The 23,246-nt window shown below is 42.2% G+C and overlaps 1 protein-coding gene across 12 annotated transcripts in view; it reads left to right on the top strand.

The window, feature by feature from the left end:
- Positions 1 to 2,243: 2,243 nt before the first annotated feature.
- Positions 2,244 to 23,246, top strand: part of LOC118504624 — a 102,977-nt gene continuing 81,974 nt past the window's right edge. For 8 of the 12 annotated variants that reach the window (XM_036039313.1, XM_036039323.1, XM_036039327.1 and 5 more), the window contains exons 1-2: positions 2,244 to 2,684; positions 14,453 to 14,494. The gene's annotated coding sequence lies outside the window, so the exon portion shown is untranslated. Of the gene's footprint in view, positions 2,685 to 3,600; positions 3,637 to 4,513; positions 4,532 to 14,452; positions 14,495 to 23,246 lie in introns of those variants that run through there. The other 4 variants (XM_036039316.1, XM_036039314.1, XM_036039315.1 and 1 more) reach the window with 4 other exon arrangements.

Raw genomic sequence — 23,246 nt, forward strand, 5'->3', positions numbered from 1 at the left:
TCCCCGTATGTACAACAAAACAGGTGACCAACAAAAAAAGGGTGATATCTGCTGCGCGTACCTTTTGACTTTTATTTGATTGACATTTTAGATAACCTGATATGATTATGGGATGAGTAGGGGATCCATCTTTGCGGAAGGATTTTCCTTTCGTTTACTGTTTGATCCTAAGGAAGTTCTAGGCTTACCGGACATTAGACTCTAATCAAATTCCATTTAAAGAAGAGCGTGCTCCCTAGCGAGTCTTATTTCACGTACAAAAGCCTAAGCTCTGCTAGTTGTTTTGTGTAAAAATAAGCTTTCGTTTATTGTCCTATTTTACTGACTCCAAAACATATGAAAAATAAAGCTAGACGAAATGTGCAGGCAGTAGAATTGTCTGAGTTTTATGAGTGTTGCAACTTACAGCAAACCACCGTCGAATGTGCAGAGGGCAACAGGATGTTTAGTTTTCCTGCTGCAACCAAACAGCGAAGGCACGTGAGTGTTTGGTTTCGGGCACTACACACAGTTCAGATACGTGGCCATTGATAGGAAACTCTGCTCTGCTACTAGCGGCGCTAGTAGTTGGCTGGGACCGAGGCCGATAGCGCGAAAGTTTTTGATAGTTTTTCTACCATTGTTTTGTTTACTGTTTTTGCAAAACGTGCTTTTAGGTAATTCTACCGGGAGTGTCTATGTTGGTTTCGTATACCACTTTTCCGCTGAATTAGCTTGGTACGGTGCCAGCGTTTCGCGTCGTTACGGATCGTCGGCAGGCGTAGGATAAATGCAGGAAACGAACAAAAATAATAAAATTGCATCTGTCACTCCGTTTCAATCTAGTGGAGTTGTCACACGGGAAGGATACAGGATACGTCCGCATAGATTTAGCTGCCAGCCAAAACACACACCGAAGCTAGTTGCTAGTTGCCGAAAATCTCGTTCGATATAGTGATACAGGGTCCCGACTGGGGACGAGTTTGCTGGAGAGCGCCAATTGGTGAGGACAAAAATTTGATAAAGCATTCAGTTTTTCGGTTTGGTTCCATCCCACTCAGGCTCTGAAGCAATGTGTGTGTCATTTTGCAGCGGAAGCAATTATAGCTTGGGCGAAGAAGCTCCTAGTGTCCGAGCGGATCAGTTACCAGACAGGAAGTAAATTAAGTTTTACAAATTATACACGTACTTATGGCTGGTTGTGCCCTTTTGCCTGGTTTCAACACCTTCCTGCGTGCCAAAGAAAACTTTCTCAATGACAGAGTGTCACAAATGTCCGTCTACTATAATTTGCATCCGGTGGGTGTGCATGGACAAAAAAACTGCATAAATCCCACACACGATTCACCCATCAGCCTCATCAGCATCGTTTGGGTGGAAACTTTCCCATTTCCATGCTCCTGCCAACGGAAGCGGCCGCTTTGATTCAATTGGGAAAAGTTTTTCGGCACGAACGGAACTGTGTCTCTTCATTTGCACTTCCACGGCTGTGTTGTGCCCGAGTTGGTCCAAGATGATCGTAAACTTTGATCCTACCATTACTGGCCCCCGGTTGCGGTTAAAACAGGCGCACAATTTTGCAGCCGGTGACTTTGGCTGACGTGCGCTCAACCACACGAAGCACACTAAATAATGGTGTGAAAAGTTTTACGCCCGCTCCATTACTTATAATTTCTGGGGTCATAATTTCCATCGCTTTGATATCGTGCTCAGGTAGGCATCCGAGCAGGCATCCCGAGGGGCGTGCTTAATGAATTATATTATTGAACTTTTCTATTCTGGCTGTCGTTCAACTGTAGGCTTGGAATAACTCATTTTTGCTGCATGGCTCAAGATTGCGCCAAATTCTTTGTTGCCGGGAAAGAATGAAACCTAAAGCACAAAGTTTGAAACGTTTTCAATCGTTTACGTTCCACGCGTGGGGTTTTGAATATCAATATGTCTACCGTCACCAGCTAATCCCTTGCTTTCTGAGCACAATTTCACCCTTCCTTCAATCCGCAAACGTTTCGCTCTGTAGCATACACCAACACGAACTTTTCCGAACAGCGGGACAGAAATTCAAATTTTTAACCACACACGTCGGTTTGTTGCCGTTGCCAAGGCGCTGGCGGGAAATCGTGCAAACGTGTGTCTCGGCTAAACTCACCACGGCACAGACGAACCGAGGGTGGTGAGTCGTCGCAATTTCTCCCAACCAGCGTTCGGGAGTTTCGGTCGACCGAGCTGGTGAGTTACTGTGTACGACCGTTCCGTATCGTTTCAGTACTGTGCCAAATTCCATGCCGTTAAGTAACCGGACCCGTTGCGCTGGAGTATCATCCCCGGTGTCCGATCAACCGGGACGTGGGATCAATGAGCTTGCACTGGAACAATTGCTTGCTGACTGTAGGTGTGTGTGTGTGCGCGTGTTCGTGTGTGTGTGACGTTTTAGTGGGTGTGTGTATGTGTTTGTTGTAAGGATTTGCAGGATCTTTGCCTCCAATGTACGATGCTACGCAGGAAAGCGGTGCTCGTGGTGCACTTGGTGTGATAATTTGAAGTTGCCTAATTTACCAGCAAAAATTGATAAAGAGAAAGGATGGAAATATAGTGATTCTTGTACGGTTAGTGGAATTCAGAATGATTCTAGTGGTGAAAGACGCCAACGCAAGTGTGCGAAGCAATGCAGCCAAGTTTAAAAAGTGATCTTTCAATGTTCCAAAGTGAGTATCCAAGGTGTGGTTGTGTTCATAGTTGTTGATTCATTAGCACGTTTGTAAGGTTAAGGTTGAATGAGAATGTGTCAACTGTCCATCCTGTAAAGTATATTATTTGCATGTAACCCATCTAATATGTGTGATGTTTCTACTCGGAAAATCTCTTCCCGTTGAGATCATGCCCGTGGGAGAATGTCCAAAGGGTGATCGTTCCACCAGTTCAAGATCGGTCATTGATCAACGGTTCGATAGTGTTGGTGCTGGCCAGGCAAAAGGGCAATCGAGGTGGACGGCTATCGAATTTCAAGTACTTCCTGTCCGTCGATCATTCGTCCGCCGTTCGAGATGATGAATTTTCCGCATTACCTCGTGTCCTTGTGTGCTGTATAGTGGTGCTGGTGTTTTTTTCTTCTTCTTTACCACCCGTATTGAGTTCTTAATAAAAATAGCTCTCGAAAATCGAACCAGTGTTTGTGTGTGGATATGGTGCAGCGTGATGGTGTTCATAAATTAAATTAGTGGTAATTATTCGAGCGAAGGTTTGAAACTCTTTTGTGCCTAGCTTCACACGTCCGCACGGTATGTTTCATGTAATTCACCAGCTTACGGTGATGAAGACATCCGTTTTTGTTTCTTCGCGTCAAGCGGAGTCCGAAAACACAGCCATTTCCAAAAGCTCCTGTTTATTTGAAATCGATACATAAATTGCTTCAGAAATGTGTGCATAAATGCAAAATGGTGGTCAGTTGACAATTGCGCAAGGTTATGTAGCGCTGTGGGCCTTCGCCATCGCACCGATCATTGCGCAAGTGTGTGAGGAAAAACAAAATTATGTGTCGGGGTGTCGGAAAACTCTTGACTAATGCACTAAGAAAATGCTGTTTGTCATGATCGATTGTGGCGAGTGTCTAGTTACAAAACATCTCGATCATGAATATTCTCCGATCGGGTTTTAAAGGTAACGCGTGTGTGTGTGTGTGTTTTTATTTTAGTGTCGAGTGTCTGGTACGTTACGTAAACTTCAAACCCTTGTGAGCAACGAAGGCTGTAAATTTTTTCCTGCTAAACGCACAAATAACTTGTAATGAAACCGCCAGTTCCAGGAAGTGATCAGTGCCAGTACCGAACAGCCGAACCTGCCCAGTGCATTCTTCCGTTGGCCATAAAACGTGGTTGACATTGGTGACATTCTGTCGGTTTTGCTCCGGGTCGTTGTCACTTCCTGCTCGTCATCGTCGTCGCCGTCATCCGTCGTCTACGGACATGTGCAGTAAATGGATAAGATGGGAGTCGTTGCCGCAGGTGACCAAACCAACCATTCCTGCATGCTTCACAGAAGAAAGATAAATTGGATTAGTGTGAAAGTGCTGCTGCTGCCAGTGGTGTGATTGCGTACGGTGGACGCGAACAGTTGAGGATGTTTTCATTACCGTCGGTTTGACAAAAAAAAGCGATTCGCGGTCTGAATGCTTCCCGGAGGTTTCTTATAATAGCCCAATTTGTTGCACAGTTTCAGGGAGGTTTGATGTGGCTGTATTCGTGATGACGATAACACTCATTAAAAAGTTCCCTGGTAACATTAGCAGATATCAATGTAGTGACATCGAAAACCGTCTTCAGCAGCCCTCAGGACACATGTTGCAAATGCGTTGCTTTCAACCCCTAAGCTCAGCCCTACGTTGTCTACGTACACCATTCATAATACGTCAGACAAAATGATTCGCCTAGTTTAGCTTACGAGGCATGTAAAAGAAAATCGATAAGTAATTGAACCGAACGAAAAGCCACGCCGTGCGAATGCATACGTTCTCCGAGGGATAGAATGCAAATCTACCAAGCAGGACATGCATCAGGTATCTGGTGTGTGAAACCAATCGTTAGGATTGAGTATGATCAACAGTTGAACGCTAGCAATTGCACCGTAGAACCTCCCCCCCCCCCCCCCCCCCCCGGGGCGTGCAACTGTGTATGAATTTCGTAGCAACCAGCCTGCCCGCCCCGGCCGGCAGCAGTCAATCGATTGGCCTCATTTGCAGGATTAGTCCTGTCCTTCGTATGAATTTTGTATCGGAGATTTTTATTTCGCTTAAAACTCACAACTTAGCGTAAACCAAACCAACCGATGACGGGAACCGATATGAAAAGATATTAAAAATTGATATTGCTATGAGGGTGCACAGTAAAATATCAGTGTCCGATACCGATGTCAGAATTAACGAGTGTATGAATATTTTCTTGTAACAATATTCGAATGTTGAATCGTTTGTCAAACAAGAGATTCATGTGAGTTATCTCCATCTAGTTCTGGTTATCGTCCTCGATATGGGACTAATTTATCTCGTACCAGTTGCTATACACCAGCAGGATTGCATTGAACCACTTGACGAAGTATTGCCTCCTGGGTATTTCCGTTTTGATGTGAATTAATTGCCATCAAAGTGGGTATTCCAGCAAAGATAATGATCTAAAACGTACCAGAAACCGTAGCAGAAAAGATTGCTTCTGAGAAAAGAACTGAAGAAAAAAAGGAGAATCGAATCCACCCTACGGATCATATACAATATTTGAAAAATAAATAAAATACTCGTGAAGAGTACTCAGACATTTTGAAGAATTGTGTACTGCATTATAGCGCTTGAGGGTAGCTTCAAAAGAGTCGTGTAACTAACTTTAGGTTGTTACAATACCGGTTTCTGTTTCCAAATTTTATCTTAATGTTGACCAAAAAAGGGCCGATCAAAAAAAAAAACGTTAAGTGAATAACAAGTCAAATATTATCGTTTAAAATATGTCGCATTTTTCAAGACATTTTTTATATAGAAAATATGGTCTGCTTGTTGCTGGACGAGTTTGAACCCCGGTCCTGCCGTGTTAAGACCGGACCCATTATCGCCGCGGCCACCAGACCGCTCCATTCTATCTTTTTCCCAACCTTTTTACCCCATTCGAAATTAATGTTTTAACCTCCACACAAGCACAGCATCCCAATGAAGAATATTTATTTTATATTACGATTTACACGTCATATGCTAAAAGTTAAATAACTCCCAAACAAATTAAAGACAACGTTTCAATTAAACCCATAAGTTACCGCCCAGCCTTTCATCTTCCAGCCAGCTCTCGTACACTTGATTGACTAGCGCCAAAGTATACCGATTTGCAGCAAAGTATGAAATCAAAGTATGATATATGTAAACACATACATCTCGCTTGAAGCAACAACACCTTCCAAACCGAGCAAAGCGCCGAAAAAAAGGGGTTGGGATGTGCTTCGAGGTGCGAATATTTGTTTGTCTAGAAAGTTTGCTTTTGCTGGAGCGTGTATCTGGTTTTGTATTTCAGAACCCACCCCAAAAAGTATAAAAAAGGGAAAACCCCCCACAACCCAAAGGCTCCGGTTGGCAGTCGGAAAGGTGAGAGCTAGCGTCGTAAATCATCAACCTGAACCGGCGGTGAGGGCGTTTGCCAGAGAGTGGCGAAATAATCCAGAGAAGGCGTGTGTTTTTCCCCGGTGCGAAGAACAGTTTTGAACATCTTCACTGATTAATCCGGAGATGGGAAGGAGCCAGGAAATTTGACCAAGAAATTGAAATGAAGCGTAGCGTGTGGTGTGCTCTGGAACACGAAGACCAGGTCGGGTTTTTTACCTCTCAGTTTCTACCGGGTCGGTCGGTGATTCGTGCGTTGGTTGGGTTCACAATTAAGTCGCCGCTATTTCTGTGCAATTATGTTAATCGCATTAATCACTTTGAGACATCCATTTCAATTACGTTGGCTCGTTTCGAGGTACCGGAGGCCTTCCGAAACGTGCCGGTGCAGGTCATGTAACGCGACAAGGCACGATTCAGTAACGGAAGGCTTCTCGTTTTCCATTTTTTTACTTGCGTTAAGGAGTAGTAATAAAGAGTAGTGGAAAAACTGGAGGATCCTGTGTGGATAGTGATAGCATCCAAGGACCAACGCGTTATCAGCACGAACCACAAACCGCAGGCGTACTATGAGAAGTGTACAACCAGAGAGAGCTTTCATTTTATTTAATTTAAAGAAAAAATTATCACAATTTATTGCATCTTGCTCCCGTAACAGTCGGTTGAAAATGTCATACTACTACTACTACGCCACGCTCTGCATACACAATGGCCGTCGTTTTCCATTGAAGTCACGAGAGACTGTTTACATTACAACTGTCAGATTTTGCAGCGATACGTAGCGTCGTGTGGTGTCGTTTTTTTTATGCCACGCCAAATAAAGCTAACACACGGGATAGTTTACAAACCGGCACCGAATAGACGCTGTCACAATATTCAGTACGGTTGTTTGGTGCAGTAGGATTTGCATGTGCTCGCCATTGCTTGATGCAGCTCAGCAGGATGAAAGTAACGAGGCGGCGATTGGGTACAAGCAAACAACATGCACATAAATAATGTGAACACTATTTCACTATGGGCGCTACCTAAACCGTTGCCTAGACGCGGGCGTAAGTCAAATACCACCTCTTCACCAGCCCGACCATCCAGTGCCAGATTGCGGAGCCGAATGTTTTTCTTCGATTCGCGGTTGATTATATTATAATATTTCCGTTCCGTTTCCGCAAGGGCAACACATTATCTCGGCGGTAGTTGGGTGGTTCCGGGTTTGCTGCCACGATATGTTACACAGACTCTTCCAGCACTTCGGCTCGTACGCTTTTAGCTGTGCCCGGAACGTTCCGTACGGCAGAGTCACCGACGACATGGCGATGAAAAACGACCGTGTTGGTGGTGTTCGGCACCGAAGTTCCCGGTGTGTGCCGGCAAAATCGGAAAAGATGTAATAAAATCAATAACGTAATGATTATGGAAAACCCTCGCGCTACTTCCGATTGATATTGCTACCTTGCTTCCGCTGCCTGGTACCATCATCATTATCTGGCTTCCTTTCGGCTCACGGGAGATTAAGCGAATCAGCGAGCAATCGATAGCGATGCCTGGTAGATGATGGTAGGACTCGTACGATTGTTACAAGGCTTGCCAGTTGGATTGAATTTTTTATTTTTGGAAACCCGGGAGCGTTGTGTCTTGTGGTTAATATCATTAGAATTTCAGGCGTACGGCACAAATACCGGAGAAAATTCCTTACCCGTGCACGGCGATTCCAGGCCCGCCGGGAATCGATTGTTTGCAAATGTTATCAAAAGCTAATCTGTTCGTGATGTGAAAACATTGATTTTTTGGTGCGTGTGTACACGTGTGTAATTGTTTGCTCGTTTATCTGGATCAGGATGGTTTAATAAGGTTTTCCGTTCTGTAAAACAATAAATTGAAATTCAAAAAAACAATATCAATCGATCGATTTGTCTTCTGAAGTATTGAAATGTTTGCCAGTAGGTTTTAGATTGGATGGTGTAGCTAATTCAAATAAGATCAAATTTCAAATTAAACTCAAAATATAGATATGGTTCAATTGCCCACATCATCAGACATTGACTGGTGTCCCCGTGGCATTTCGCCAAACTTTGTATTTCTTTCCTTTCATTACACATTCATAGAAAAAAAAACCCGTGCGTTTTGTGAATTCTTTTGCCAAAAATCTTCGTTCGCTTCTCAGAACCATCTTCATTTGTTATTCATTGGCAGTTGGTTAGGATGCTTTTACTAAGGGTATTTAAAAAGGTAAACCACACACTCAAAGCGAAGCCAATGGTGCCGTTGCCACTTTGCTATCTTTTATCTGCATTTATGAATATGGAACCAGTGTTTGGTGGGGTGAATTTCGTTTTCCGATAAACCTTTAATTGTTGAGCGAAGCTGTATCGAGTTTAGCATAACTACCAAACCCCCTTATCTAAACCACACAGACCCGTAAGTACGGGCCAGATGGTATAATGTGTTTATACAACCAGATTGAGAAATTAAATGAAACCATCGAAGTAAGAAAACCAAACACCCCCAAGCAAAAGATCCATACCGGCCGTGGTCATGAATCGCCAGTGTTTCTTGATCCTTTAATTTCACTATACTTTCAATTTGTTCGCTGCTCAAATACATTTATTTCGTGGTCCTTTCATGCTTCGGATCTTCTTTTTTTTGTTCCTTAATTTCTAACGCCCTTCTTGCCTTATACACTAAGAACATACGATAGCTAGTGGACGGTAGTAAGCGAAAGCAAATACATCTGAAAATATGAGTCGTCCGCACGTTATCATATTTCGTTTTCGGGCCGAGATTTTGTCTGTGTCCCTAATAAACCTGACAAACGGGAAGCCACGGTTTCTAGTGTGAAGGAACGGACGGTGGGCAGATAAAGCCGCTCAAAGTGATCACCTTGGGCAAAACAGCCGCCGGTTGGCACACCGGAAAGCAAAGTAAAAACAGAGAGGCCTGCCAAGGGCAAAAAACCTTCCGAGAGGGGCTAAAATATTATCATCGCTCGCTCGTCAGGCATCGTTAGGCTGGGCCCGCTCTTTATGAACGCTCTGGAGGCAACACAAAAAGTCAAATTTTCCACCCATTTTTACATGCGATTTTTGCAATCTGGTGTCTGCGAACACCGTTTATGCGCGCGGTAGCATTGATTTGGGATTTAAAAGTATGGATATGACCACCACGGTAGGCAATGTTGAATGGTGGTAGCACTTAAGCAATATTGGTATTAGTTGTGATGCGCGAGATACGGTTTGCACGCTGGTAAAATTGAATTACCCAAAACCCGGAAGCGAGCCAAAGGGAATTTGTTTAAACGGGTGAAAAACATGCAATCAAATTACTTTGTGTAATTTGTTGTTACAGCTTATTATTCGTATAGTAAGGAAGGTCAGGATGTATTGTTGAAGAGTCTCGATTGTGACAGTTGATAATACAAACCATTCACGTCGCTAGGGAGTCCTTCTAAAATCACTAAATATTACTGCTGCGATATCTCTTTACACAAAAACTGGATCTACGATTGTAAAAAGATTAAGTAGAAATTAGAAAAACTGAAAAGAGTTGGGGAGAGAGAAGCAAAGAACAATAGAAAAGACACAGTACTGATTATTCGGCTATTGGTAAAATCAAGTCAAGGAAACCAGAATTGGCAGTCTAAGAGATATCTCGAAGTTGTAGAGAGAAAGAAGAAGAAGGACAAACAATAAGCTTCTTCTTCTTCTTCTGTGGCACTACAGCCTCGAGAGGTCTCGGCCTACCATTTCTGGCTTTCTGTGACTTAATTTTACCCGTAGAAAAGTAGTCAGCCTTTCTTACGGGGAGGCGGTCTGGATGGGATTTGAACCCCGGCCCTGCCGTGTGAAGACCGGCGCCGCTGTCGCCTCGTCCACCGGACCGCCAAACAATAAGCAGTTACCCAAATAAGAAAGAGCTAAAATGTTGATGAAATCTGGGTTTTCGGAGTTTTAAACATCTTTAAAAAAATAGTCTACGAATTTCATGAACTCTTAATATTCAAAAAGTGCCTCAGTGATGCAGCCGGCTAGCTATTATTAAGATCGTAGTTTTTATTAAGTTAAACCTCTATTTCTACTAAGTTTAGTAGGCTATTTTTGCTGGTCGGATTTTGAACATGAGATCGATTCCAGATAAAACAAGGCTCGCTATATCCTAACTGGTTTCTAATACAATTCTCCATAGAATTCCTACGAAATCCCATCAGTTTTACGCCAGTTAAAAATGCAAAAATAATTATTATTTTGTTCACACGCGTGTACCATGGCCGTACCACAACGACTAAGCTATAACTCTTGTGCTCGTGCCACTCATTAAATCGCATCGAGCGACGCCAATGGCATGCACCGAGGCTTCACGGTCGATTTGTTGTTGGCCAGGTCATATACAACAAGGTGCGATCATTATCGTCATGTTATCCGTCCGACTGGGTATGATAAATTTGAGCCCACACCCGGGTTGTGAGCCAATGCCACCTGACCGTAGCCAAGCCAATTGAGATCGTTTCGCTGCATCCGTTGGCGTTCAGCCGGCTAGCCTGAGTTAGTTTTCACTTCTTTCCTACAGAGCAAGCAGACAAATAAAAACCAGAACGCTGTACGGGGCGTCCTTATTTTCTACCCATAGATTGTCACGTTTGTGGTGGTTGTCGTCTTTTTTTTTATCGTATGCCGTTGTTGCTTTCTATGGACCATTTGATCGCCGATGTGGAGTTTTCCGCACGAATCATCGCATTCCATTTTCTCAGTGTTTTCACACAATCGTACAATCATACATCACCGGGCCCATCATCACCGCCGCGGTGTCAGCAGCCCCATGTTCGTGTGAAAAACGATTGCTCATTTGATCATATTTTTCGCCTGTCACCTGTGCCGAGCTCCACAAAGAACAGACCCAGAGTAGATATTAGTACATGGGACTGTCTGCGTAGCTAAAACTCTCCATCGTCCATCGTTAGTCCACTTTACTTCAATAAAATGGGCAGCCAGGTTGCTGCTAGCAACGAGCCAGCAACGGTTTTTTATCCTGATTGATGATGCTCGACGCGTTCACATCACGTGTTACGGATTTGTTTTCCGGACCGGACCCATTGCTGTTGAGGAGTTGGAGAGGACTCTCTCGGTTGGGGAGTTGACACCCCCGTGGGTATGATGTTGTCGGGTGAGATTTTATTTTACCTTTTCCTCACGTTGACCACAGCATAATTTGGATAAACAACCCTCCCTGAAGGTCATGTTTGTGTTCGCAGGTGAAAAAAAGAAGTTTGTAATGTTGGCCTCCCGGTGGGAAAATCGCACCCGTGATTGGAGGTTGTGCCTACGAATCTCAGATCAACTAAAACCCTGCCCAACTTGGTGGGCCAGTCCCCAGAGACGTCTGTCACCAAAAAAACTGGGCAAGTTTTGCATGCTGACGAAGGGTACGCAAGTACATTAATTCACCATATTTCATGAGCAGACACGTCGATAGAAGACTTTGACGTACTTGAACGAGGGTCAAACATCGTTGAGCGAAAAATTGAGGAACTCTTTATAAAATCTGTTAAATTAACACATCATTTACAACAAAGAATGGCATAACTGGAAGTTTTCCATAGCTCACGAACTCTTTTCCACCATTATCGTTGATAATTGAGAAAGTACACAGCGAAAAGTTTTGCAGTACCGCTTCCAACAGGTGCCAGTGGCTAATTGTTTGACACTATTCAACGACTAACAATTACTGCAGGATAATGATAAAAACTCACACACACACACACACTTTACCCTGGTAGTATGTCAATTGTTGCGGTAACTTTTTCTTTTGCCCTTTTTCCGTATACTGTACCGATCGTTCACAAGCCTGGAGGTGATTTTCACATGTCGCAAATGACGTACTTTGCGCCGCTAACTTCACCCATTTGTCGCCCAAGTTATGGATAGTTAATTAAAAACTTTCCTTTTTCACCGAGAGTTTCCGTGTTTTGTTTCCACGGGATGGGAAAGCGTATGAAAAAAAAAACAAAACAAGAGCTCGAAGTTGAAAAAAAAAACGCACTAACCGGCGAGATATTCATGGAAAAGCTGATAAACTAAGGACTAGTAGTGGCGGTAGGACAAAGTTTTGTGTTCCCAGGCGCCCTCGCCCTCGTTTGTGTCATATAAGTTGATGAAATATTCAGCAGCAAAATGCTGATGCTGATCGCATGATGAGGTACTGCCCCCAAGAGATTGTGACACCCACCGCTGTGGGGGACCGCTTTACGTGGGTAGAATTTTCACGGCACCAAGGTATCCGCACGGTATAATAAGTTAAATTAAATTTTCCCCATTCCGCATCCGAATCCGGATCGATTGATTAGTAATACGACCCCGGGGGGAGGATACTGTTGGGCATTACATATGCTTGGTGGAAAATTACAGGGGTCACATTTTCCATCCGCCCTCTCGGGGTGGTTTCTTTTTTTATCCGCGCAGTGTAGTCTTACCGAGTGCCGTTCTTAGTATCGATCGATTAATGAAGAAAGGCCATTGGAGAGGTAAAAAAATACACACAGGTAAGACGAAGAACACGCCCGTTTGGTTTGTATTTTTACGTTTCCAGCGCCCGGCTACGATTAAGCGAAACTGAACTTGATACGGCTTAATCATTGGGCCTCGGGAATTCGGGAAGCGTTGGCGGGTGTTTCGCTTCCTCCGTCATTCGTCGTCTTACTCGATATTCCTCGGTCCTATTGAAAGTCAAATCAAAGTCAGCAAAAGGACATGTATTTTTCTTTTTTAGACATGACCACCAGTGAAACTGTTCACGAGAAGTCACGACAAGATGCCCTCGGTTTGGCTGATGTTGGGTTTGTCTGTCGTAAAGGTATCCGTGACGGTTCTTGTATAACCTTTCGGTTTGCTCCATATAATTAGGTTAGGTAACGCCGGTGAAAACATTTGAACCTTTCGCTATTACATTTCCGGCGTCTCAGGTTACCGGTTTTCCGGGTTTCTAACGCCAACGTACTTGCAACAAGGGATAATGGCCACTGGCCATGCTGCTGTGCTGCACTTAAACGGAGATTATTTTTATCATTTAATCAATAAACCTATTAAGCCGGAAGACGTTTTCATCCCGGTGAATAATTCATCCAATGTTGCCAATATTTACGTACCGTCAACGTACCACGAAGGAAGATCGTTTCGCTTCAAGGAAAGTGGAAGAGGGTGGAAAAAAAGTATGACAAGGACGACGAAAGAGAACGAAAAACTGGGTATAACTAAATTTAACTAGGTGAAAATGGCACTTCAAAGAAAGGTGCGAAACAAAGATGAACTTATTTCACCGAATCCGACCAGGTCCTTCATTAGAGCTGGCAGGGAACGAGTACGGCAAAAAAGGACATCGTTACAAGACCAAGTCCACCTACAGAACCGATGGAATGCATAATAAGGTATAGGATGTAGAGATAAAAAAATGATACAATAATTGAAGGTACATTACGTGCAGGGAAGTAATTTTTAGGATTTTCTACTTGCATCAAAAGCGCTCCCCAATCTCCCTGGCTGAAGCTGGTTTGGGGGAGCCCAAAATGACAGCAGATAATAGCTACGGATGTTCGCGAAATTCCAGCGAGCTTCTCACGATAAACAAACACCCAACAGGAGCAAAAAACCGCCTACATCAGACCACAGGCTCGGCTCGGAGCCCAATAGAAAAAGTTGATCCTGATTTGTGACAGTCTGCAAAAGTTTTCCTGTGCTGCCCTTTTTTTTGCTTCTTTGCTGCTCCGCCTATAATTCCTTTTTCACTTAGCCGACTGTGCCGACCGTTGGAGGAAAAATACCAAAGATTCTCAAACAACGATTAGCGGCGGGTTTGTACGGGTGCGAGATGAAAGCACCTTCCGGCACGGCAGTTCAGTCGCACTGAAGTGCTGGAATTCGTTGCAAAATGAAATAACTTTGAAGTGCTTCCTTCTAGGCAAGGTTTCGGAAGGTTCATCCAAATTTGACATCTGTCAGTTGGAGTGATTTCTCAACACGCTTCTTCCCGTTGCGGACGCGTTTTGTCGGTTGATTCGCGTTAGGAACGGGTGGAAGCGTCGGAAGAGTTAGCTTTAAATCATCAATATTTCATGGTACATGTTACACAGGCTAATAATCGGTTTGAGGTTATGTAGAACTTGGGATTTAAGAGTTGTTTATGGGAAAGAGGATATATTCGTTATGCGTGTGGGACTTTAACTTGAAAATTTTGTGTGATGAAATTGAAGAGACTTTACCCGAATTGCTCATCCCTATTCAACCTTATGTAAGCTTCCTGATTCTTAAAAATCTTCACAAATTTAAAATTGAAAATCTTAAATCCTCACTCTTTCTTCCATTCCAGTCAACCGGAACCGATAGCAGCAGATTCGTGACGCATAAAGAGGTAAGATTTATGCATCTTTACAACATAATATTTTGCTCACAAGACAAAAGTTTTTAATCATCCACCAGAAACCGAGCTAAAGGCGATAGCAGAAAATTGGAAAACATTCTGTCGCTCGGTTTTTACAACAAGTTAATATCAGCACGTAAAATATGTCGAGGGTGTATGTACACTCCGGATCGGAACGGGAGTGTGCGTCTGCATTTTTAAATACTGCTACCTTTCCTTCACTCACACATTTCACAGCACATTTTGCGATGCTGTTGAATCCCTTCACCGAACCCTTTTTATTTTTGAGCTCGGGTAATTAATTTTCGCATTTTTATAAGAATCCTTCCATCCGTTGTCAGAGCATACAATAAGATGGGTACGGTGAAGAAGCAAAATAATAAAAAAAACACCGGAACATTTGTCGGAAACGAGTGATGTTACAAGGTTCACATTTACAAGTAGCGGAAAATGTTTATTTTGTTGGGTTGGGTGCTTTCCGATACGGACATCGCTCTATCGCTCGCTCAAAATATTGTTTCATTCCTTTAGCATGGCAAATTAATTTTGTGTTTGTTTTTTGTGTGTAAAGGAAAGGAACAACTTTGTGTTTGTCTTTTTGTTTAGATCATTCGGTAACTCAATGCTCAAACATTTACGCATCATTGAGTCGTTAAGCAATCGCGCAAAGGAACATAAGAGATTCAGCTTTCTCAGAGAATCATAAAATAATTCCATGAACTGAGAAAGTGGAAGCAAGACGTTCATTAATATTTATTGAATACAGGTTCGAGATATTTCCTAGCAAAACCTATCAGTTATTAACAAATTTTAGATCATTTCCTTAAAATGCGTTCTTCAATAATGTTTTGTCATAGTTAGTGCTACAAATAAAAGAAGATTTTGCTAAGGGTGATTTTGTAAATAACGATAGCGTAAATAACGATGGCTTCCACATGACAAATTCTCACATATCCTGAGGGATGAGCACTATGAGATATTACTTATATTATACAGGTCGAAACAGAACAAAAAGGTAACTAGTGTGTTTAAGAATAACAATACAAGTTGAAGAGATAGGTCATAATTATATTTTACTAATTATAAGAGAGTAAAAAATACTGGGCGGTCCGTTGGCAGGGATGATAACGGCGCTGATCTTCGCCCGAAAGGACCACCGTGAGATTTTCGACGAAAGGAAATCCCATCCAGACCGCCTCCCCGTACGTAAGGCTGACTACTTTACTACGGGTAAAATTAAGTCACAGAAAGACAGAAATGGCAGGCCGATACCTTTCAAAGTTGTGATGTCAAGGAAGATGAAGAAAAAGAATCGTTACTCAGTCGAAAGGTTAGTACTCCAAATTCCGCGGATTGGACTGAAAAGAAGCGAATCATGCGATATCTGATAGCTGCAACAAACTTTCGTTTGAATCCCGGTGACAAGACTGATGATCTCAAGACTTTCGCAGATGCAGATTGGGCAGGTGATCATCGGGATCGAAAGTCTAACGCTTATTGTTCTGTTAGGCACTGTAACTTCAAGTGAATATCCCTATAAACCTTTATTAGCTTGACCTTACTTATAATATTTTTTAAAAACTTGATTTTAAGATAACCACACTTTATCGGAACAACAAAAAAAACAATGGAAAAGTTACAATAGGATTTAAAAAATATATTTTTAAACCAAACTTTAAAAGTCATTTTATAGTATCATTCACTCGACAGCCGATTAATTTTTTTTCCTCAAGAGGTTGGTTGACGTATCTTCATAATAAAGGGAATGATTAGTAAAACGCAACAGAATTCATTTGAAGCTCGTTATTTACATAAATGAGTGTCAAATTAGTACCTTATCATAGGAGGACCGAATGAAAATTCGTCGAATTGAAACCATGCTTAACATCAATAAATGATGTTGGTAATCAATCAATCTATAGACAGCAACTATTTTTCATTTAGCAATATTGGCCATATTGACTGTTCCTCATGAATAAAAAAAGAAGAAAAATACTTTAATCATTGGACAAACATTTCTCTTCTATCATTCTTCTACCATAGTTTTCAAAAAAATGAATACAAATGAGTATCAAATAAGTCTGGTAAGCCATTTTATGATCAACATTTCACCAAAAAAAAATCTTGGAAAACCTTTAATTTGTAGTCTAGGGATATGCTTTAAACCGTTTCAGTTAGCCACCAAAAGCACCATGCAAACGAAAGATTTTACAGCAGCCATTTTACTTCTAACAAGCGAGAAAAAAAGATTCAGAATCCACTTGAATTGGTTGCTTGGATGTTTGTCTTTTTGCAATGTAAATAATGAATAATAAACTAGAGTTTCAATTGGACGGTTTTCCCCGCTATGCTTTAAAAATCACGAAAGAAGTTATGTTTCAACCGCGATTCAAAGTGTGTTTTTGTTTTCAAACCATTTAATTTAAAGCAACGTATTGTTCAACGATTGGTATAAATACATTTCAAAAAATCAAGAGCTTTTAATTAAACCTTTCCCAAACAAAACTGATTGAAAAGCAGTTTAAATGCTGTTCGCCAGTGGTTCTGCATATATTTACCCGGAAAAAGTCCTTTAAGCGGGAAAGTAACGAAACAGCAACAACCAGCCGCTGGTTGGGCGTAGTGGTTGTTATGATTGATGATCCAAACCGCAATACGACCAATAAGCAACAAACAAAAATGTTAATAATTTATGCACCACCGAGACGGTGCGGCACAATCAGTGCCTCGATAGAGTAGTAAAGTTGACTTTCGCTAGCACAACCACTTCAAACTGCAATCAGGTGCAGCAGCCAGCGATCGCTTGTATGAATGGTAGGTGATGAACTGATATTAATTGAATTTTAATTAGGGGCTCAATTTACTGCCACACTGCCAGCCCACTCGACAGCAACAACAAACAAAAACCATGAGAACCTTCCATCGACATCGGTTATTGATTGCAAATTTATTAGTAGTGGTATGGGTACGCGTTTATCTTCTTTTGCCTTCATCGGAGCGACTCGTATATCCTTTGTGCAATCGTGTGAAAATTCGATAACCAGATGTTAATTCCAATCATTCCGTTTATCCGTTGTGGTGAAACGGGTTTTTCCTGATGTTAGAGCCAAAAAACTGTGTGTCACTCAAATTGGTATGGCCACTAGCACTAGCTGGAATTAAATGATTGGCTTAATTTTCTATTCATTATGCACACTTCTAACAGCCTGACGTATTTCGACACATCACCATCATCATCGGGGATGATTTTGAACATACCGACAACACCGGGAGCTATGTTGTGCCTGCTAATATGCTACCCCGTCTGTAAGCAGCCAATGTTTATTCGCGTTCAAAGATGACTCGTATGAGAAGTTCTTGGTGTGCGGTTCGTCGAAAGCAAGGCATCACAGCAGTAGAAGCAGCCTGTAATCTCATGCAAACTGTTTTCACAACTGTCTTTCGATCGGGTGTCGGTAAAAGGTGTCTAGTAGATTGGTGAACCTCGGAGGCCCCCGATGTTTGTCTAGCCCTTTTTTTCCCCAAACACACACACACACACACACACACACACACACACACACACACACACACACAAATAAACAGCCGTGCGTTGATGTACGCCGGGCATAGTTTTAAACTCCGGCGACAACGAATATTTATAGGTGAAGCGGATAAACAGTTGCTGATGGGGGTTGCTGAAAAAACCCCCGGCCACGAATTCTATCACGCGACCGAGCCATCCTTAAGCAAAACATTGTTCTCGGCAGCTGTGTAAATGATGGAGCGTGCGAATCGAGCTGCTGGAGCGGCTGCTGTTGTTGTGTGAATTTTCTTCCCATTCGGCATAATTTTCACTTCAATGTTTATGCGCTGTTTGACTGTTTGCTGCCATGATGCTGATGATGGTACGTACAACCGAATTCGAATGAAAAACAAATTCCAGCCGCCAGACTATAAAATTTCGGGTGACAGAGAAAAGCGGGTTCGCTGTTATTTCATTGTGCGAGGTCGTCGTTTCTCTCGAGCCGCGGCTAGACGCGTAGGCTGGTGAAATAAAAGGAAAACTGTTTTCCCGAGGTCACCGAGAAGGCATTGATTGACTTGGTACTGTTTGTGCTAGCAAACTTGCGAGCCAAATTGTGTTTGTTTTTAGTTCCCGGGGAAGTGGTTTCGGCTGCAAGCACACACACACGCACGCATACTTGCACACGCGAGTCGAGTCGTAAAACTGCACTAAAATGGAATGGAAACGGTGGTGAATGTACTAGTCTGTGTGTGAGTGTAGCAAAACATTATTCATATGGTAGCGAACGAACCGAATGCAGTGTGTTTTGGAAGCTACGGAGGGTTCGAGGTTTTAATTCAAATCTGGATGCTCTCACAGACCGATAAACAAAACTATTTCATTATAATGTTTATATTTTCTTAAGCGGTCGTAACTGGGTGTACTAAAAACTGCGCTGCTGTTTTTTTGTTGTTCAGTAGAATAAAACCAATATTAAGGGAAGGAGTGCGGAAAATATTTCCTTTTAATAAAAGTATCTGAGGAATATATAACTTTTCATGTACCAAGAGATTCACAGGTATATAGAAGATCAGTTAACTGAAAAACTATTTACTACCAAAAACACAACCAATAGCGTTCATTGTCCAGGGTGTGATGATATATCGAAAGGATTTTTTGTACATACTTTTCATTTAACTCTCAAAGAATTATACCTCGTAAAGAAGGACATTCTGCGCATTATGATCCCAAATAAGTTTCTTGAAGGAATAATAGTCTAAACTAAAAGAAATAACCTAGATGGAAGCAACATTGATTCATTTAGTTTAACTTTTCTTTTAAATACAGTTTTTAAGCTCCTTTCTTCTTATTCGTCCTTGACACTTCAACCTTGAAATGTCTCGGCCTGCCATTTCTAACTTTCTGTGACTTGATTTTACCCGTCGCAAAGTAGTCAGCCCTGCGTACTGCGTACGTTTTAATATTTTACAATTAAATACATGATTACAATAATTAATTAAATATATGATTACAAAGATTTCCCCCTTGCTATCTATCTTTTCATCCATCTATCTTTTTCTCCTTTGCTGAACAAACTTAAAACCATTTTTAAAAGTTCTAACAAATAAAAAATGCATTTTATTACATTTAAACTCTCATTAAAAATACTTAAACAATAAGTATAGATCAATTGGCGCTTCCTAAAGCATAGAGAGGTTTAAGCTTACTGAATTCGAGATTTTAAATTTGTCATATTTAATGTTGTTGTTGATGATGATGATGATGATACACTATACAAAAAATGCTCTAAAATCAAAATAACACAATATTAATGACTCAGGAAGTGTAATGTATCATAGTAATGAATTAAATTGACACCCAAGCTTAAATCGACTAACAAGCGCACAACACTCATTGGCCACATACTGGTTACAAAATTCCAAATTTCTGACACGAAACTGAGCGCTATGATTTATTCTCCGAACGTGTCCAGTCAGGCACAAAGCACGAGGGGAGAAAAAGGTGTAAGTGACATACACGCTCGTTTAGAGTTTGGATTTAACTGTGGAAAACCAGCAAGCCTTACACCGATAGCACACTGCTGGACCAACCATCATGGACGTGTTCGGAATGGATTTAGAAGCTTAAGACGTGAAGGGCGGGTTGGAAAATAATTAAACCCAAACCATGCTCAATACCACCGATGTGTGCTGCCATATCGGTCGCTTGCGTATGTGTGTGTGTATGTTGTGTTTTTTTTTAACCCGAATTAATTAAATAATAAGCCAGCGCTTATTTTTCATTCAAATCGAGAACGCAACCCGGTTGTGTCGCCCGCAGGCTTTACCGTCACCGCAGATGAGCGTGGAAAGAGGTACTTGGAATCAGTGCCCGCTCAAGAGGGGTGGAAAAATATTGAAACAAACGCAGTCCCTTTGACACTGGCCGTACTGCCATCTGTGAGAAAAGTGTCTGTGACGATCCGGTCGTTTTTGGCTTAAGGGTACGTTTCGAAATCGAAATGGAGGCGCCCAGTACCGCATGGAAGCTGTCTTGAACGGGTAGCTGTCCGCCACGGTACGGTGTGAGTGTGTGTGTGTGTGAGTGTGAAGGCGGTCTGGTAAAAGTTTGAACCGCACGAGTGCTATCGAGCGGGCAGCACTCCTTACCTTGTAGGCGATCCCGGACGAAACCGTACCATTAGTGAAAGTGGCCCAGACGACCTCAAGCACAGACGAGCGTTTGTTGGTGAAGTTGATACAGGGCGTGGAGGGCAAAATTTTACCAGCGGGTCGCGTGGATTTCCAACGCTCAAATCCGGAGTGAGCAAGACTCAATCGACCTGTCGGAAAAGCACATCCTGCGCGCACACTCTTTCCTTCTCCCCGGCTTTGCATTTAGCCCTCGGGGCTCTGCGACGACAAAAGGATGAAGTTTTAATTGAATATGGGATTATGATGGGTTGCCTGTGTTGCGAGTCAAGCGTAAGCGGTCTACCAACATGTCCGTTCGACTTTTGCGCTGACTCGAAACGGCAACACCCGCTGTGCATGAAACCCGCCCAAAAAAGGCCGGGAGCCTTCGGTACAACAGTTGGTTCCCTAGGTCACTGTTGCTCCGGGCTGCTCCACAGCGAGTGATGGCTCACTCAGCTTGAAAGCGCAAACTTGATGATCTATTGTGTGCTGCCGAAAAATATGGATTTCAGCTACTTAAGCTTAGAAAAACAAAGGCACTAAAATAACATCACTCGTCCCAGTTCCAGTGGCCGGAGCAATTCGGAACAATAACACTTTTGACAGTTTGGCTACCGGTTTTCGTTACAATTGTGGATCAGGCTTTAAATGCCGGTAGATTAGGATTAGGATCAGCTGTGTGATTACCGTGAATAATGTACGCTCCATTATTATCCGGCCAGACTCAGATTGTATGTTTATCTTTTCCTGGAGATACAGGCATCTGTGAGGGGACCTGTGTTTTAGGTGATTAATTTCACCCGTGCTCTCACTATTATGAACATTACGATTTATGAATACTACTCAAAACAGGTTATTTATTCTAAATATTTAACGTTCCATCCATCATACCAAATTCTCCCGTAAAAGAGCTACACTATTTTACGAAAACTCTCCAACAAACTGTAACCAAATCCACGATTCCAATTAACGCCAAAGCGGACCCATAATCAACCGTTTCATGCTGTCGTTGGGCACGTGTAGTGCAATAAATCTATTAGCACGGCACAGGAAATCGGAACAGCCACTTCACAATAACTACCAGCCGGCCCAAATCCAACCCAGAGACACACACACACACACAGAGTGCCTGGGAAAACAGAGAGCGGGATATAAATTTTCAGTTCGATACTAATTGATTCTTAAAAACTAATGGCAAATCCCATCAAATCTAGCCATAAACATCGTTCCGGGTCTGGACGTACGGTTGTACAAACGGCCCTACTGCACACTTTCTACCAACGGTCACAAACAGCCACGGTTAGACAGGTTTACCAGCGGCTTGGATGGTCCAAAACCAACGGGGGTTGCTAATTTTAGCATCCACAATCAGCTTTTCTTTAAATCCTGCATCCTGCTTTTCCGTTGTTTTATGCTTCTTGCTCTTTCATCCACAAAATAGTAATCCGTCGCCATCGAACACGCTCCCGGTGACCCAAATGTATTTGTTTGAGTGCAATCGCTCAGATCGCTCGCTGGCGACAACTTAAACTTTGTTTCGGACTGTTTATCACCGATTGTTCAGTAAAGTTTTTATTATTCGTTTGTTTTTTGTTGTTGTTAATTGATACTTTTATCGGATTGCTATCAGTCAAAATGCTGCAAACATCGCACACACAACATAATAAATCCGCTTACAATCGATCTTTCCGATAGCTGTTTTGGTCAGGAAATAAATCCCAAACTACTAAATTTATCATCCTTCTTTAGAACTTGTAAAAAAACACCGCAATTTAACATAAAAAAATAGTTTGTTTATAGTTTGAAGAACAGTTTATTACATTAGGCATGGATAAACTATCGATTGATCCCGTAGGAAAGGATCGAATTATTCGCGCCTGCAGATAGGCAATACTCAACACAAAGAATATGTTAATGATAAGCGTTTAGATCAGATTAGAGTGAACCCTATTCTGAGAGAAAAAAGGTATAGAGAAACCTGAATAAATAGTTGTAAGTAAGTCTTAAAGTGAGCCCTGACCAGAGTTCAGATATAGAAAAATGATTCTTAAATAAACTGAGCTACGAACCGCATATTTTGTATTTGTTGTTTATTTTCATCTAATTATATGCTGTATCTAACATAATAAGCATAGTCAAATCTATCGCTTTATCCGCTCGCTAGTTAAAGTCAATACCCAATTGACCCCGAAATTCTGGAACACAGTGTGCAATGGCAGAACAGTTTAAAAATAATTGCGGTCCTTGCCGAGTGCCGCATGCCAATTAAATTATTGCTCCCGGACATTGGCGAGCACTTAGTCGCCCTTTTCGGTCACCAGCAACAACAACCACAAATAATGCATCGTTATTTATAGCTTTATTGAGCGAAGTAAACCGAACCTAACATCACCCCGAATGTACGATGCTTCGCGTTTCGCAGGAGAATCAAGTGGCCACTCTTGGCTCGAATTAAAAAAGATCCGATTTCAAGCAAAACGATTCTATGCATCATCCATTTTCATGATCACGAAGGTCATGAAAGGGGGTTTGCGTTATTTGGAATAGTTTGAAGGAAAAC

The sequence above is a fragment of the Anopheles stephensi genome, chromosome 2 (assembly GCF_013141755.1).
Source record: "Anopheles stephensi strain Indian chromosome 2, UCI_ANSTEP_V1.0, whole genome shotgun sequence".
Lineage (NCBI taxonomy): Eukaryota > Metazoa > Arthropoda > Insecta > Diptera > Culicidae > Anopheles > Anopheles stephensi.